At 40.7% G+C, this 20,200-nt stretch overlaps 1 protein-coding gene across 1 annotated transcript in view; it reads left to right on the top strand.

The window, feature by feature from the left end:
- Positions 1-20,200, top strand: part of MAGI2 (membrane associated guanylate kinase, WW and PDZ domain containing 2) — a 1,360,388-nt gene that overhangs the window by 174,551 nt on the left and 1,165,637 nt on the right. The window lies entirely within an intron of this gene.

The following is a 20,200-nucleotide window of genomic DNA, read 5'->3' as shown; positions in this document are numbered from 1 at the left end:
CAGCGCAGTACAAGAGGGACAGGTAGAACGCATAACAGGGGTTGAACCAGATCAAAACCAAACAAGCATAAAGTAGCACAGGCACAGACACACCAGAATCACACACACTCAGCCAAGGGTCAAAGTATAAGCGAAGAGGAATGACCCCACAATGAGGCTATAAGAAGCCTCCCAGAATCCCAGAGTGAGGCAGTCCAGATTAACCTCTGAATTACCTAATCCCACAAACAAAGCAGATGATGACAAGATCCTTGTGGTAGATGGAACTTCTGCTGCGAAATGCAAAATCGGATGCCGTATGGAGGTAAATATTTCATCAGAAGGTCAATGTAGAGTAAAAAATATCATTTCCCACTACTTTATGGTACTGCATGAGTTCAGGTTTTTGCACTTGGCTACATCATTGATGCCTTATATTTTGCTAAGATGGCTATACACATGAGGCATCTATTGTAAAAACTGATGCAAAAAGCCACATTGGTTCTTTAAGCACAAAAAAATAGATAAAAAAATAGGACAAAAAACTCCAATATTACCTGAACCTAATGATATAATAAATATATCATGTTTTCTGCAGTGAAAAACGTAATCTTACAACAGTCTTGTTATGTAGTTTAATTTTTAGACTACACATGGTCAGTACAGGTTCTACACTCATTCAGCTGTGTCTGTTTGTATGATAATGGCCTGTGCAATTTGTTTGTAAAGACGTAATTGGAGCCATACATAAGGCAGTGTGATAATTTCACCCTTCAGAGAATTCCACCATAGGCACTAATGTTGTCTCGCAGTGATCAGTGTAATATATTTTCCTTATGTGTAATCGTGTTGTTACTGTGCATTTGCTTTATGTATGTATTATGTTTTCTTGTGTATTGGTAGCTGATGGATATTCTTACTACTGCAGGAAATTCTAATCAATAGCTCAACTGAGAAGACAGGATGTTGAAGTGTTGAAATAAAAGCTAAGCAGATCTTATGAAATCCAAATTGACTGCCGGCTGCCTTTTTTCAGAATTTTCACAATAAGGCCGGAGTCACACTAGCGAGAAATACAGACGAGTGCTATGCACAAAAAAATCGCTTTGCATGCGTCCCAATGTTAATCTATGGGGCAGCTCCCATCAGCCAATTTTTTCTCGGCCATATTATACGTGCTGAGAAAATCGCAGCTTGCTGCGATAGTCACCGTATTACGCCCGTAAAACACAAATTCAAGTCTATGGGGGCGTTAAAAATACAGATTACACACGGACCAGACGTGTGACTTGCGAGAAATATGCATCGGTGTCCTTTAACAAAAGCCGGCAATTCAGTGCGCGATACAGTAAAATCACACTGACATGTTTAATAAAGAATAGAAAGAATAGATATACACACATAGAATACATATAGATATATACATGTCACTGAGACACATATATATATATATATTTATATTTCATAGTGGTAGTCAGTGAGGCTGCACGAGTGCCTGACTGACCTGAGGTGAACTCAGGAGCATGGGAAAAAGTTCAGAAACTTTCCCACGCTAAGGCCGGCGTCACACTTGAGAGGAATTCGGATGAGTGAGCGGCGTTAAAAACACGCATTGCACACAGACCAATGATTCTCTATGGGTTAGCTCCCATCAGCCATATTTTTGTTGCGTATTTTTTATGGGCCGAGCCAATCTCAGCATGCTGCGATTGTCAGCGTACTACAACGGTAGTGCGCCAATGCAAGTCTATGGGTGTGCAAAAAAACACATTACACATGGACCACACGTGTGACTTGCGAGAAATACGCCAGACTTCTCCTGGTGACAGGAAATGGGACAATCCATCATCAGGAAGCTTAGACATGCAAATTAGCTCAAAAAGCGCTCCAGACATCCAGGAAGTAAGCCTCCACGGAGTACAGCATCATGTCTAGCCACATTAATGTGGAGCTCTTAATTGTGTTGGTCCAGGAAAGTCCCAAACTTTGGGACCAACGGGATGCCCATTATTCTGACCGGGCCTGAAAAGAGGCGGCATGGAGGTGCATCTGTGTGCACATATTTCCAGACTTTGCCCAATGGCCACGTGATGAGCAACAACAAATTCATAAGTAATTGCCTTTTTTACTAATCAGCTTAAAGGCCAGAAGTGAGATTTTTGAAAAGTAGCCCCTACAATCCTATACTGTGTATGTAGGTATCCCTGTTTGCTAATGAAAAATTTAGCTAAAAACCACCCCCTACTAGGCCACATGACTGTGAATTGTTAGGAATATTGCTTGGCACATTTCACAAAGGTTAAAGTCCATTTTCACTTCACATTGTAGTTGAGGATGTGATGAGACGCTGGTGCAGCATCCACGACCAGTACCGGCGGGAAAGACAGCAGAGGGCCAGGAGTGGGGCAGCAGCACCGACCAAGCAGAAATACATATATTTTGACCGCTTGGCATTTTTGGCACCCAGTATGGATCTCAGACCGTAAGTACAGACAACACACCACATGACACATGCTTTTTAGGGTCAGAGCTACATTTTTTTTTTCTACATTTCCTAACACAACTCAGTCCAACCTCACAGAGAGGGAGACAGGGTCGGATACTGAGCCCATTATAGACCCCGATGGGGAATGTGAAGAGGTGGCTGGCCCATGTTCTGACCCGAGCTTTTGCAACCCCCAAGCTCCACCAGCACCAGGACCAGCATCAGGTTCTGGACCTGGTTCAGAACCAGCAGAGCCACCAGCAGCCAGCAACGTAGAAGACCCCGGCAACAGCAGCAGCCCTAGTGGCCGTCTTGAGGGGGTACCCCCAGCCTGCAGCCGTAGGCCGCCATGGGAGATGGAGAAGAGACAACACTGCCTCTAATACCCGGAGGCATGTAGACACAGGTGTCCTCAATTACCTGTCCAGGGCTTCCAAGGATGAGGTGAAGAGGCATATTCCCGAAGCCTAGCCCGGTACCTCCGTCCCCTACCCCGTGAGGTGAGGCTACGTGTGCGAGGATCCATTCAGATCCTAATTGATGTATGCACACACCCCAATGACCCATATGAGTTGTTTGAGTATCTTGAGAGGTGGCAGCTCTCAACCTGTAACCGTCTCCGCTTTGCCCGTCAACCAGATGTGCATGCTCAACTAGGATCTGAGGTTCCGCCTGCACGTGTGCCTACACCTCCACCCATTCCCCCCAAACCAACCTTGGCAACAACAGGGCCAAATGGCAGCCCATAACCAACCTGCCCAATATGGCCACTTGTACAGACCCGGTGTTGGAGGCTGGCCCCAACCTGGGTTTGGACAACATGGTCATATTGGGGGGTATGATGGACGTGGCTACAATCAGCCACAGGATTTTAACCCCCAACAAAGAGATGAAGGCCTCCCGCCATCACCTCTGCCAAGCTACCAGCAGTTATAAAAACAAAAACATGTTTATGTTTTTGTGTTAGAAAATTAGTATTTCTTGTTACCTATTTGGGTGTACAAATAATATAATGTTCTGTACAAAAAAAGGCTAAATGGCAAGGGCAATATCTGCCATATGACCAAAATGTGGTAAACAGTATTCTAAGTTATTTTTGGCATTTATAAAAAATTTGAAAATGCAACTTTGGCCCTCTTCTTGAATTATTTTAGGCATCCGAATAAGTAAGTCAACTTTAGCCCATATAAACCGAACACACAAATCATAGAACACAAAAAAAGATGTATATACACACACATAAGAAAATTACAACATAGATACAGCCTGATCTTGTCAGGTTGTAGCACCATGAGGTGAAACAAAATACTGGGTGAACACATCTCTTGAGTCCTGAGAGAGGATGCAGTAAAGGGTGCACATGTGGCCTAGGCCTATCCCCATTTCCCCCACACCTTCAGTCACATCAGATGAGGAGCAATCATGCAGTCTATTGAAGTTATGGAGGACCACACAAGCTTTGATGACCTCATTGACGTTGGCTTCACTCAGCTGAATGGCAGACCGGAGGACACGCCATTTGGCACAAAGGATGCTGAAGGCGCACTCCACCAGTCTTCGGGCACGTGAAAGGCGCAAATTAAAAATCCTGCACCGGTGGTCAAGGTTTCTGCGCGGGTATGTCCTCATGACATGCCTGGTCAATTGGAATGCTTCATCCCCCACTAGGACATAATGCACCGCTTCTTGATTTGAGCCTGGCAGCTGACGTGTTGGTGGTAGGTCCAACGGGTTATTGCGCAGCCGCCAACCCATAATCGAAGAATTGAAGACTCGAGAGTCTTCAGTTCTTCCATAGGCCCCAATGTCTACAATTATAAACCTGTAGTTACTGTCAACAAAACTACAGAAAAATATTGTTTGTAATTATAGAATTGGGACCCTGAGTTCGGCGGCTTACGCACATGGATGTGCTTCCCATCCAGGGCTCCAATACAATTGGGGAATTGGCAGTGCAACTCAAATCCCCTGGCATTCCTTAACCAGTCTCCCATCTTGGGCTCTGGCATGACCAGATGATGAAGTCTGGACCAGATTTCAGAACATGTAGCACGAACGATGGCAGATATTGTCGATTGCCCAATCAAAAACTCCAGATGGAGTGCGGCATAAGAAAGGCCAGTTGTGAGGAACCTACAATTAAACAATTGTCAAAAATATATACATTAATACATGCTAAAGGTTGCACACATTACATATAGATCACCAGAATAGTAGGTAAGTAAGAATCTAGGCGAACAATACATATACACATGTAGCATGGCTATGTAATGTGGAATAACACATCAAAGTCTTCTTACTTTTAGAGCATATATTTGGTACCTCTTCATAATGTTACTCAGCCAGAAATGTGTTACTGAGTAAGAGAATTCTTTTAGAAAATAATCATCTAGATACATTCTGTAGCTGAGGAATACATACCATACCGTAAGGAGAAGCCGCTCCTCCGCAGAGATACATGTTGCTCATCTGGGTGTCCTGGAAGTTGATCCCTGGGCGCACTGTCTCCAACAAAACATCAAAGGTAGAAACGGTCATCCGACAATAGAGGAAAAACATGTCGGGATGTGTCCTCAGAGCTGCATAAAGCCTGTGAAAATGGCCTTTACTGAGGCGTTGTCTCAAATGCGGATGCACCCACATTTGTCTCCTCCTCCTCGGATCCACAATCACTGGGAATCACTGGCCAAAGCGCCGGGACAAAACCCAGTTGAACAGAACACGGTCAGTTGGGGTGAACTTAAGTGTGTCTGACATGTTTACTAACAACCACCAAGACACCAACACAAGCACAGCACCAAAATGGGCAGATTGGAGGCTGCCACCTGATGTTGAGACAATAAATAGAGTTGGTGCTGATGATTTAAATTATATGCAGGCCTCAAAACCATTAAATGTCCATTGTGCAAGGTTGCGAGAAAAAAATGCTATACGGATTACGTACAGATGCTTACATGAGAAAAATACGCGGCCACACTCTGACAGCGGATGACATATGGATCACTATTTAGGGACCATTTATGCGTATTAAGCCGTACAATACGGTCCGTATTTTTCGACGTTGTGTGTGACTCCAGCCTAATAGTTCATCTCCGGTCAGCTGGTGCGAGTGTGCAGACATGATTTCATTCATTCTACAGTGGTTTACAGCAGGGTTGGTAGCATTAACACCGGTCCCTGTTGTAAACTAGTTAACCCCTTGTGATGATTGCAATGTGGGACCTGACTGAACGGCGGAGAGGTATGGATATTGTTATTTTTTATTTTATTTTTTTCACAAGACAACAAGGGATTCTGTTGGATTGGCAGAATAATAAATTTTGTCAAAAACTTTGTGTAATTATTTCATTAAAATAATTTTTAATTAATGTGTGTGTGTTTTTTTAACCCTTTACTACTATAGGATTAATAATGGATAGGTGTCTATGTGTATATATCTATTCTTTCATTTGTGTTTTAACCTGTCATTGAGATCCTTTATATGTCCATTTTGCAAGCCAGCAAGAAAATCACATCATACGGATGCCATACGGATGTCACACGGATGCTTAGATGCAAGAAAATCGCATCCTGGCATTACAATCAGATGACATATGGATCATTGTTCATGAAACATTTGTGCGATTCTGGTCCGTGAAAAACGGACCGTATTTTTATACGTTGTGTGTGACTCCAGCCTAAAATGGATTTGCAACTAATAAATTTGCACAAATCTCAATGGTGGAAAGCTTATAATTGCTTGAAAAATACACATTGGGGAGAGGAGAGAGTTAGAGAAAGGATCCACCTGACCATAAGCGCTTACATCTTACAAGCAAAAGAGGGAGAGAGAGGACCCTGCTGACCATGAGAGCTTACACTCTACATGAGAAATAGAGGACCCAGCTGACAGTAAGAGCTTACAACGTACAAGCGAAAGAGGGAGAGAGATGACCCTGCTGACCATAAGAGCTTACACTTTACAGGAGAGAGAAAGAAAAGACTCTGCTGACCATAAGAACTTGCATCATACAAGCAAAAGAGGGTGAGAGAGGACCATGCTGACCATAAGAGCATACACTCTACAGGAGAAAGAGAGGACTCGGCTGACCATAAGAGCTTACAACTTACAAGCGTAGGAGGGAGAGAGATGACCGTGCTGACCATAAGAGCTTACACTCTACAGGAGAGAGAAAGAGAAGACCCTGCTGACCATAAGAACTTACATCATACAAGCAAAAGAGGGAGAGAGAGGACCCTGCTGACCATAAGAGCTTACACTCTACAGGAGAGAGGACCCTGCTGACCATAAGAACTTACACTCTACAGGGGAGAGAGAAAAAGAAGACCCTGCTGACCATGAGAACTTACATCATACAAGCAAAAGAGGGAGAGAGAGGACCCTGCTGACAATAAGAGCTTACACTCTACAGGAGAGAGAAAGATATACAAGCAAAAAAATGTGGAAACCACAAAATACGACCAAACGATCCTTAATTTGCAAAAATAGTATTAATCTTTATTGAAATGACACAAACGGGGTAACAATGAGAGAACATGTGCAAAAAATCAGCAAAAAGTGCAATAATGCTAAACGGACGTGCAGACACAACCACGGCCAAGGAATACTTAATAGGATAATATATATCACAATTTTAAGTATAAACAATTAATACTGCCATATTATATTAAGGGAACACATAAAAATCCTAATATTAGTATATTGTTACATGCATAATTCCCTTCAAACATAAACGGAGTGACCATACTCTAAGGCTGCAATGTATAACGGGGTAAATATAATAGAAAATACCCCCCATGTGCGCTTATATAATACAAAGTGTCACAACCTAAATATTGCCCATTACTCATCAAATAGTAACGGCAGCTTTAGAATAAGAGTCCATAGGGAGGTAAACATGCCCACTAAATAGAGGACCCACAGCAATAGAGGTATTAATGGCGATAATGGCGGTAAAGCACTAAAACGTCCCAAGGGGAGATACAAAGTCCCACCCCTCATACACCAATAGTCAGCCGTAGGAAAACATTACCTCAGACAGTAGATTCCAAAAGGCCAGGCGGACAGCACGTCACCGCGACGCACGTTTCGGAGGAACACTCCTTCGTCATGGGGCGTGGAGAAATTAAAAAACCCTCTGGTTTAAATAACGCCCAACCAGAAATGCCCGTGACGCGGAACCGGAAGTGACGCGTGCGTCCTCATGACAACACAGGACGCCAGATGGAGACCGCGTCATGCAGCGGGAGGTGCCGGGGGAAGTACCCGACACTTCCCCACAAACATAGAGACGCAGAGGCCATGTAACATGCCGGAGCATGACACGCACGCGTAACAGGTCCCCGCCACGTCATTCATCCACGTTAGCGCTTTTCTTCAAAATGTATCGATAAGGAGTAGATATACTCTAACACCCCAATGCCACCATATAAAGTGAACAGTCACTACATAGTGATAGAGGGTACATACCATATAAATGTGTCTGTTATTGTACACAATGCAGTAAACATTAATGTAGTAACCACAAAGCGTCACTATATGTCGGCAAGATTAATATATCATAAAGTCATGTATATAAGGCAATGCATATCAATATGGACAATAATCACAATATTACCTACATATCCTTCGGAAAAATTTCCAACATCAGTATAGTTGATACATAACAGTACATCACTCACATTATGCAAGATAACCCTCATCAACTCAATTTACATATGAAAGTACAACACACACATTTATTTCAGTATATAGAACAGTGACTTCAAGTACTTCCATCTTGAAGACGTAGATGTCATGCTGTGGAAGACCAGGGCAAAACCAGGGCCAACGATAAAAAATCTAAAAGATAAATAAAAACGCATAAATAAAACCACTGCACAAATGCCTAACCTAGCACTGCTCCAGAGACTAGGCTTGCCAATCACAGGAATGGAACATATGATATACTTTCATTCAACCCAAAAGGATGCACCGTGTTTAGGGTCCATATCTACCGTGTCTCTTTTTAGGCCAAGCGTTGAGAATTCATTGATAAGAGATGATAAGAGATAAGGCATGATAAGAAGGCCACAATCAATGAAGGAGGACATAAGGAGGAGGAGCTGTCTGGCGAGCATCTGATTTCTGAGGGAGAAAAAATACCCCAATCTATCAGGGTACGTTCCAAGAAGTTTACCCCACTTTCAAACTGTAGTGCTATTGATTTATTTGTTAAAGTAGTCAGTAATGAATTCAATGAATTGTCAGCATTGAGGGTGGTTGAACCAGTTGTTCCCACATTCTATCTCCTCCCCAAGACACATAAGAATCTACAAATTCCACTAATTTTGATAGAGATAAGGTTGAATTTTTGGATGTATCATTGAGCAGGGGCAGTGAGGGGTCCATCCAGACCACTATTTTTCGTAAATCTAAGGCCACAAATATGCTCCTACATGCATCCTCTTCACATCCAGGCCATATGGTATGCTCTGTCCCTATCGGGCAGTTTTTGCGCCTCCGACGCATTTACTCGACTAATGAAGAGTTTGAGAATCAAGCCAGAGAGTTAAAAACTCATTTTGTTGAGAGGGGATATAGCAATCGTTCTATCAAAAGAGCTTATTTACGGGCTAAACATTGTGATAGAAATTCCCTCTTATACAAAGTGAATGACGGAGAGAAAAATCAAAAGAAATCCGATGTGGTGAGATTTATTACCAACTTTAACTCTTGATCGGAGCAGATGCGTGGGATTTTGAATAGGTCCTGGGCCATATTAAAAACGGATCCTATCCTTGCGAAGATTATCCCCGATAGACCTCAAATCACCTTCAGGGGGGCTAGAAATCTACGGGACCACTTGGTGCATAGTCACTATGTGAGTGACCCTACAAAGACAATTTTGAATGATTTTGTCCGCCCTAAGAAGAGTGGGAGTGCTGCCTGAGGTCACTGCGTGGCATGCCCAAACATGGTCAAAGATGACGTGTTTGTGGATTCATCTGGACAGAAACAATCAGAAAGTCCATTACTTGTGGATCCCGTAATGTTATTTATTACGCCACATGTCCCTGCTCCCTAATTTATGTAGGGTTAACTACTCATCAGCTGAAGGTAAGGGTCAGGGAAAATGTTTTAGGGATTGAAGCTGAGGTGAATGAGGAGGATCTACATTCACTTAAGACACTTCCAAGGCATTTTAATATCTATCACAATTGTGAAAGATGGGGTCTAAGAATAAAGGGTATAGATATGGTGGATGTGGGGATTCGGGGTGGTAGAATCTCTCAACGCTTGGCCCAGAAAGAGACACGGTGGATATGGACCCTAAACACGGTGCATCCCTTTGAGTTGAATGAAAGTATATTATATGTTCCATTCCTGTGATTGGCGAGCCTAGTCTCCGGAGCAGTGCTAGGTTAGGCATTTGTGCAGTGGTTTTATTTATGTGTTTTTATTTATCTTTTAGATTTTTTATCGTTTTGCCCTGGTTTTGCCCTGGTCTTCCACAGCATGACATCTACATCTTCAAGATGGAAGTACTTGAAATCACTGTTCTATATACTGAAATAAATGTGTGTGTCGTACTTTCATATGTAAATTGAGTTGATGAGGGTTATCTTGCATAATGTGAGTGATGTACTGTTATGTATCAACTATACTGATGTTGGAAATTTTTCCAAAGGATATGTATGTATATTGTGATTATTGTCCATATTGATATGCATTGCCTTATATACATGACTTTATGATATATTAATCTTGCCGACATATAGTGACGCTTTGTGGTTACTACCTTAATGTTTACTGCATTGTGTACAATAACTGACATATTTATATGGTATGTACCCTCTATCACTATGTAGTGACTGTTCACTTTATATGGTGGCATTGGGGTGTTAGAGTATATCTACTCCCTATCGATACATTTTGAAGAAAAGCTCTAACGTGGATGAATGACATGGCGGGGACCTGTTACGCATGTGTGTCATGCTCTGGGACGTTATATGGCCTCTGCGTCTCTATGTGTGTGGGGGAGTGTCGGGTACTTCACCCGGCACCTCCCGCTGCATGAGGCGGTCTCCATCTGGCGTCCCGTGTTGTCATGAGGACGCACGTGTCTCTTCCGGTTCCGCATCACGGGCATTTCCGGTTGGGCGTTATTTAAACCAGAAGGTTTTTTAATTTCTCCACGCCCCCTGACGAAGGAGTGTTCCTTCGAAACGCGTGTCGGGGTGACGTGCTGACCGCCTGGCCTTTTGGAATCTACTGTCTGAGGTAATGTTTTCCTATGCTGACTATTGGTGTATGAGGGGTGGGACTTTGTATCTCCCCTTGGCGCGTTTTAGTGCTTTACCGCCATTACCGCCATTAATACATCTATTGCTGTGGGTCCTCTATTTAGTGGGCATGTTTACCTCCCTATGGGCGCTTATTCTAAAGCTGTCGTTACTATTTGATGAGTAATGGGCAATATTTAGGTTGTGCCACTTTGTATTATATAAGGGCACATGGGGGGTATTTTCTATTATATTTATCCCGTTATACATTGCAGCCTTAGAGTATGGTCGCTCCGTTTATGTTTGAAGGGAATTATGCATTTAACAATATACTAATATTTGGATTTTTATGTGTTCCCTTAATATAATATGGCAGTATTAATTGTTTATACTTAAAATTGTGATATATATTATCCTATTAAGTATTCCTTGGCCGTGGTTGTGTCTGCACATCCGTTTAGCACTATTGCACTTTTTGCTGATTTTTGCACATGTTCTCTCATTGTTACCCCGTTTGTGTCATTTCAATAAAGATTAATACTATTTTTGCAAATTAAGGATCGTTTGGTCGTATTTTGTGGTTTCCACATTTTTTTGCTTGTATATGTGTTGTCTAGCAACTGATCCTATAATGGTCCTGCTACGGCAGCTGAGCTAATTTTTTTGGGATATACAGGATGCTGCTATATACCTTTGTCATCATATTAGGAGAGAGAAAGAGAAGACGCTGCTGACCATAAGAACTTACATTCTACAGGAGAGAAACAGAGGACTTTGCTGACCATAAGAGCTTACAGTCTACTGCAGGGTTGAAGAGAGAAGGAAGATCCGGCACTGGAGACTTAATAAAATCCACGATAAGTTTTATTCACATAATTTCATGATAAAACCATAAAGGGGAAAACAGACCCCCCACGCCTGACGCGTTTCGAACCTTACACCAGGTTCTTCCTCAGAGACATGAAACAAAACAGTTCACAAAATGATTATAAACATTCCTAATCAGCAGAGGGACTCCACACATGTGTATAATCAAAGAGGCAGACAACTAAGCCCTCAAATCACTGGTGGAGTCACTCCCTTGCAAGAAGAAAGAAAAAAAAAAAAAGGAAAAGACCAATACAACAATGGACAAGACATAGAATAAATAAAAACATGTGCAATACACACGTATAAATGCATAAATACATAGCAACTATCAAATGACAAACAGAAAAAAAAAAAATAAATAAATAAAACAAAAAAAAAAAAATAAATAAAAAACAGCAAAAATCTCAGCACTCAATAGAAATACATAAGATCATTTCTATAATTTAGACCTTGCGGATATCGTGCATCAAGCGCAAGTATCCAGAAGGCTTCCCGACAGTGTAGTAAATGTTCCCAGTCACCCCCTCTGGGGGGTTTCAATACCCGTTCTATTCCCTTAACTTTAAGACTGCATAAATTACCCTTGTGTATTTCAAGGAAATGTTTGGACAAGCCAGACACATTCCTACGACTGGACATAGACTCTGGATTAGAAGCGGTGATGTGCTCACTTAGTCTCCTCTTCAGGCTGCGTGTGGTACAGCCAATGTAATATAAACTGCACAATGTGCACTCTGCCATATACACTAAGTGTGTGGTGTTACAATTCATGTAGGTTTTAATTTTGTAGGTTTGTTGTGTACTAAAATTAACAAATCTATCTGTAATATCCATATAGCGGCACAAACCACACAATTTTTCACCACACTTATAATTGCCCAAGTAATTTAACCACGTAGGTTTAGTGCAATCAGACAAATACAATGAGGGGGACAAAAAATGACTCAAATTTTTAGCTCTCTTTGGAACACACCTATGTCCACCAGCCAATATCTGCGATAAGACTGGATCTTGATGCAGTAAGGGAAGATGTTTATTTATGATTTTAATAACACCCTTGTAATCTGAACTGAAAGCGGTAGAAAAAGTGGGAATATTTTTATTTTGATTAGTGTGTACCATGTCATTCTGCAATAAACTACTCCTAGTTTTGTTATCCACTTTCTTAATAGCCCTGTTTAACATCCAGTTCTTATAACCCCTTTTTGATAGCCTGGTGCAAATTTTACGACGCTCGGATTCATAAAGAGCATCATTAGAGCATGATCTTTTGGCACGGATTAATTCACCCAACGGTAAATTTCGTATCACATGTGGCGGGTGACAACTATCCGCATGCAATATGGCATTACCACTGGTATCTTTTCTATATAGGGAAGTATTTATATTCCCCGTTTTGACATCTCCCATAATTTTAACATCCAGATATGTGGCACAAATGCCATGTATTTCGTGGGTGAATTTAATATTCAAAGAATTAGTCCCAATATACTCAAAAAACTTAAGCATGCCAGGAGAGGGAGATACATCACAACGATCAAACCACAATAGGATCACGTCATCAATGTATCTCCCCCACCACAATACATTGTCTAAATAGGGATTATCCATAGTATATATATATTTGTTCTCCCAAAAGGACATATATAAGTTGGCCAGAGTAGGAGAGAATTTTGACCCCATCGGGCAGCCACACACCTGAAGATAGTACTTAGTGTCAAATTTGAAAAAATTGGTGTTCAAAAGATGTTGTAACGCCATAATGATAAATTTTTTAAGATCAGAACTGAAATTACTTTCTTCAGTCAAAATGGTGGAAACAGCAGATAATGCCAAATCATGAGGTATACATGAATATAGAGCAACAACATCACATGTTATCCATGTGTGGTGAGGCCCCCATGCAACCTCCTGAAGTGCCTGCAGAAGCTGTTTGGTGTCTCTAATGTGACCTGGTGTTTTCAAAACCAAAGGTTGTAATTTTCTGTCTATCCACTCGGAGAGTTTTTCATTAACCCCTCCAATACCGGCCACTATGGGCCTGAAAGGTGGAGGAAACACGCCTTTATGAATTTTGGGTAAGGCGTGAAATACAGGACACACTGGTTTATCCACATATAAAAAATCAGCCATGCGCTTGTCCAATACTCCCAAAGCAAGACCCTCCTGCAAAATCACAGATAAACCCTGCTGAATACAGCTTGTAGGATCATTGTTGAGAGGATGATATGTATTAATATCAGATAACATGGATAAAATTTCATTGCGATATAGTAGTGAGTCTAGAATCACCACTGACCCCCCTTTGTCTTATTGGCGGACTACTATATGTTGGTTCTTACTTAGTAAATGAAGCGCATGCTGCTCAATTACAGATAAATTCATACAAGACTGCACATCTGAATCCAACAGAGATTTAACATCACGTTCTATTGCCCTCTGGAAAGTATCCATAATGGGCACTCTAGATATCAGGGGATAAAAAGTGGGGTTAGATATCTGTACATTTGTGTCACATTGTACTGCTGTATGTTGATTTGTGTTCTCCAAACTAGACAACATGTCAAACAAAATTTGATCTCTAACAGGAGCAGCAAGTGGCAACAAATCAACATTGTTTGAACTCAAGGATGATATATCAGAAAATTGACTACCAATACCAGAATCAGGAGTAAAGAAATGTCTCTTAACTGTTAATAATCGCACGAATCGATTGACATCACATAATGTTTGAAACAAATCCCCTCTACATGTAGGAACAAAGGAAAGTCCTCTCTTCAAAACGCTCAGCTGAGCTTCACTCAGTATGGTAGCTGAAATGTTTATAACTGTAAACTCATCAGACGCAGCAATGTTACCGTTTATTTCCTCCAATGATTCACATTCCGCAGACCATATTGATGCTTTCTTCTTACGTCGACGTCCACCTCGCCTTGTTTTCTTTGATCGTTTTTTGAGTGTGATGTTAAAGGTAACACCCGGTTAGAGTCCATTGAACCCTCAGAAGTAGTAGGTGAATTAAAAGACTGTTCACATGAGGAAAAACTGACGTTGTTACTACGGAATGATTGATTCCTCTTGAGAATAGATCTAGGCTTATACGGAGTGAATTGTTTCCAAGCATAAACCATATTAGAGTCATAGTCCCTGCGATCACGCAGGAACTTATTTTTCTTGGACTTGGTAATGCCGCTTTCCAAATTATCAATATTAGCATGTAATCGTTCATAGCTCTTAGAAAATGTCATATGATCAGAAAATACATCCAACTTAGACTCCAAATCTTTGATGGAAGCTTCAATGTTGGTCAATTTGACAGATTCTTCCTCCACAATAAGAGACATTAGTTTCAAAGAGCATTCACTCAAAATATCATTCCACTTCTGTAGAAAGGTATCATTATAAATCACAGTCGGTACCTTTTTTAATCTCAAACCTCGCGGTATCATCTTATGACTAACGTATTTCTCAAGAGTCACTGAGTCCCACCAGGTTTTAAGGTGAGAAGTCATCTTTCTCTCCAACTCAGAGAAAAGTGAATGCATGTCCATACTAATCTTATCCTCATTATCAGAGGAAATGCCAAATAATTCATCAGCTTTTTTTCTTCTTAACAAGCAAGTTGCTGTAATATTTTTATTCCCGGCTTGCATGTTAACAAATGTGCGGCTTGATGGGAGCACAGTTAGTCAGTATATTTAGAAAATTAGGAAGGGGAAAGGGAAATTTTGTGCTCACCAAAATAGTCCTGTAAGCCGGTCGTGCCTAGGGATCAAATGGCTGACCACCATGTGTTGCAAACATGAAGAGAGAAGGAAGATCCGGCACTGGAGACTTAATAAAATCCACGATAAGTTTTATTCACATAATTTCATGATAAAACCATAAAGGGGAAAACAGACCCCCCACGCCTGACGCGTTTCGAACCTTACACCAGGTTCTTCCTCAGAGACATGAAACAAAACAGTTCACAAAATGATTATAAACATTCCTAATCAGCAGAGGGACTCCACACATGTGTATAATCAAAGAGGCAGACAACTAAGCCCTCAAATCACTGGTGGAGTCACTCCCTTGCAAGAAGAAAGAAAAAAAAAAAAAGGAAAAGACCAATACAACAATGGACAAGACATAGAATAAATAAAAACATGTGCAATACACACGTATAAATGCATAAATACATAGCAACTATCAAATGACAAACAGAAAAAAAAAAAAAATAAAAAACAGCAAAAATCTCAGCACTCAATAGAAATACATAAGATCATTTCTATAATTTAGACCTTGCGGATATCGTGCATCAAGCGCAAGTATCCAGAAGGCTTCCCGACAGTGTAGTAAATGTTCCCAGTCACCCCCTCTGGGGGGTTTCAATACCCGTTCTATTCCCTTAACTTTAAGACTGCATAAATTACCCTTGTGTATTTCAAGGAAATGTTTGGACAAGCCAGACACATTCCTACGACTGGACATAGACTCTGGATTAGAAGCGGTGATGTGCTCACTTAGTCTCCTCTTCAGGCTGCGTGTGGTACAGCCAATGTAATATAAACTGCACAATGTGCACTCTGCCATATACACTAAGTGTGTGGTGTTACAATTCATGTAGGTTTTAATTTTGTAGGTTTGTTGTGTACTAAAATTAACAAATCTATCTGTAATATCCATATAGCGGCACAAACCACACAATTTTTCACCACACTTATAATTGCCCAAGTAATTTAACCACGTAGGTTTAGTGCAATCAGACAAATACAATGAGGGGGACAAAAAATGACTCAAAGTTTTAGCTCTCTTTGGAACACACCTATGTCCACCAGCCAATATCTGCGATAAGACTGGATCTTGATGCAGTAAGGGAAGATGTTTATTTATGATTTTAATAACACCCTTGTAATCTGAACTGAAAGTGGTAGAAAAAGTGGGAATATTTTTATTTTGATTAGTGTGTACCATGTCATTCTGCAATAAACTACTCCTAGTTTTGTTATCCACTTTCTTAATAGCCCTGTTTAACATCCAGTTCTTATAACCCCTTTTTGATAGCCTGGTGCAAATTTTACGACGCTCGGATTCATAAAGAGCATCATTAGAGCATGATCTTTTGGCACGGATTAATTCACCCAACGGTAAATTTCGTATCACATGTGGCGGGTGACAACTATCCGCATGCAATATGGCATTACCACTGGTATCTTTTCTATATAGGGAAGTATTTATATTCCCCGTTTTGACATCTCCCATAATTTTAACATCCAGATATGTGGCACAAATGCCATGTATTTCGTGGGTGAATTTAATATTCAAAGAATTAGTCCCAATATACTCAAAAAACTTAAGCATGCCAGGAGAGGGAGATACATCACAACGATCAAACCACAATAGGATCACGTCATCAATGTATCTCCCCCACCACAATACATTGTCTAAATAGGGATTATCCATAGTATATATATATTTGTTCTCCCAAAAGGACATATATAAGTTGGCCAGAGTAGGAGAGAATTTTGACCCCATCGGGCAGCCACACACCTGAAGATAGTACTTAGTGTCAAATTTGAAAAAATTGGTGTTCAAAAGATGTTGTAACGCCATAATGATAAATTTTTTAAGATCAGAACTGAAATTACTTTCTTCAGTCAAAATGGTGGAAACAGCAGATAATGCCAAATCATGAGGTATACATGAATATAGAGCAACAACATCACATGTTATCCATGTGTGGTGAGGCCCCCATGCAACCTCCTGAAGTGCCTGCAGAAGCTGTTTGGTGTCTCTAATGTGACCTGGTGTTTTCAAAACCAAAGGTTGTAATTTTCTGTCTATCCACTCGGAGAGTTTTTCATTAACCCCTCCAATACCGGCCACTATGGGCCTGAAAGGTGGAGGAAACACGCCTTTATGAATTTTGGGTAAGGCGTGAAATACAGGACACACTGGTTTATCCACATATAAAAAATCAGCCATGCGCTTGTCCAATACTCCCAAAGCAAGACCCTCCTGCAAAATCACAGATAAACCCTGCTGAATACAGCTTGTAGGATCATTGTTGAGAGGATGATATGTATTAATATCAGATAACATGGATAAAATTTCATTGCGATATAGTAGTGAGTCTAGAATCACCACTGACCCCCCTTTGTCTGATTGGCGGACCACTATATGTTGGTTCTTACTTAGTAAATGAAGCGCATGCTGCTCAATTACAGATAAATTCATACAAGACTGCACATCTGAATCCAACAGAGATTTAACATCACGTTCTATTGCCCTCTGGAAAGTATCCATAATGGGCACTCTAGATATCAGGGGATAAAAAGTGGGGTTAGATATCTGTACATTTGTGTCACAATGTACTGCTGTATGTTGATTTGTGTTCTCCAAACTAGACAACATGTCAAACAAAATTTGATCTCTAACAGGAGCAGCAAGTGGCAACAAATCAACATTGTTTGAACTCAAGGATGATATATCAGAAAATTGATTACCAATACCAGAATCAGGAGTAAAGAAATGTCTCTTAACTGTTAATAATCGCATGAATCGATTGACATCACATAATGTTTGAAACAAATCCCCTCTACATGTAGGAACAAAGGAAAGTCCTCTCTTCAAAACGCTCAGCTGAGCTTCACTCAGTATGGTAGCTGAAATGTTTATAACTGTAAACTCATCAGACGCAGCAATGTTACCGTTTATTTCCTCCAATGATTCACATTCCGCAGACCATATTGATGCTTTCTTCTTACGTCGACGTCCACCTCGCCTTGTTTTCTTTGATCGTTTTTTGAGTGTGATGTTAAAGGTAACACCCAGTTAGAGTCCATTGAACCCTCAGAAGTAGTAGGTGAATTAAAAGACTGTTCACATGAGGAAAAACTGACGTTGTTACTACGGAATGATTGATTCCTCTTGAGAATAGATCTAGGCTTATACGGAGTGAATTGTTTCCAAGCATAAACCATATTAGAGTCATAGTCCCTGCGATCACGCAGGAACTTATTTTTCTTGGACTTGGTAATGCCGCTTTCCAAATTATCAATATTAGCATGTAATCGTTCATAGCTCTTAGAAAATGTCATATGATCAGAAAATACATCCAACTTAGACTCCAAATCTTTGATGGAAGCTTCAATGTTGGTCAATTTGACAGATTCTTCCTCCACAATAAGAGACATTAGTTTCAAAGAGCATTCACTCAAAATGATTTGAGGGCTTAGTTGTCTGCCTCTTTGATTATACACATGTGTGGAGTCCCTCTGCTGATTAGGAATGTTTATAATCATTTTGTGAACTGTTTTGTTTCATGTCTCTGAGGAAGAACCTGGTGTAAGGTTCGAAACGCGTCAGGCGTGGGGGGTCTGTTTTCCCCTTTATGGTTTTATCATGAAATTATGTGAATAAAACTTATCGTGGATTTTATTAAGTCTCCAGTGCCGGATCTTCCTTCTCTCTTCATGTTTGCAACACATGGTGGTCAGCCATTTGATCCCTAGGCACGACCGGCTTACAGGACTATTTTGGTGAGCACAAAATTTCCCTTTCCCCTTCCTAATTTTCTAAATATACTGACTAACTGTGCTCCCATCAAGCCGCACATTTGTTAACATGCAAGCCGGGACTAAAAATATTACAGCAACTTGCTTGTTAAGAAGAAAAAAAGCTGATGAATTATTTGGCATTTCCTCTGATAATGAGGATAAGATTAGTATGGACATGCATTCACTTTTCTCTGAGTTGGAGAGAAAGATGACTTCTCACCTTAAAACCTGGTGGGACTCAGTGACTCTTGAGAAATACGTTAGTCATAAGATGATACCGCGAGGTTTGAGATTAAAAAAGGTACCGACTGTGATTTATAATGATACCTTTCTACAGAAGTGGAATGATATTTTGAGTGAATGCTCTTTGAAACTAATGTCTCTTATTGTGGAGGAAGAATCTGTCAAATTGACCAACATTGAAGCTTCCATCAAAGATTTGGAGTCTAAGTTGGATGTATTTTCTGATCATATGACATTTTCTAAGAGCTATGAACGATTACATGCTAATATTGATAATTTGGAAAGCGGCATTACCAAGTCCAAGAAAAATAAGTTCCTGCGTGATCGCAGGGACTATGACTCTAATATGGTTTATGCTTGGAAACAATTCACTCCGTATAAGCCTAGATCTATTCTCAAGAGGAATCAATCATTCCGTAGTAACAACGTCAGTTTTTCCTCATGTGAACAGTCTTTTAATTCACCTACTACTTCTGAGGGTTCAATGGACTCTAACCGGGTGTTACCTTTAACATCACACTCAAAAAACGATCAAAGAAAACAAGGCGAGGTGGACGTCGACGTAAGAAGAAAGCATCAATATGGTCTGCGGAATGTGAATCATTGGAGGAAATAAACGGTAACATTGCTGCGTCTGATGAGTTTACAGTTATAAACATTTCAGCTACCATACTGAGTGAAGCTCAGCTGAGCGTTTTGAAGAGAGGACTTTCCTTTGTTCCTACATGTAGAGGGGATTTGTTTCAAACATTATGTGATGTCAATCGATTCGTGCGATTATTAACAGTTAAGAGACATTTCTTTACTCCTGATTCTG

Source organism: Dendrobates tinctorius, unplaced genomic scaffold (assembly GCF_039654945.1).
Source record: "Dendrobates tinctorius isolate UK_male_01 unplaced genomic scaffold, ASM3965494v1 ptg000176l, whole genome shotgun sequence".
NCBI lineage: Eukaryota > Metazoa > Chordata > Amphibia > Anura > Dendrobatidae > Dendrobates > Dendrobates tinctorius.
The sequence above is the reverse complement of the archived record's forward strand: the minus strand, read 5'-3'. Positions and strand labels throughout refer to the sequence as shown.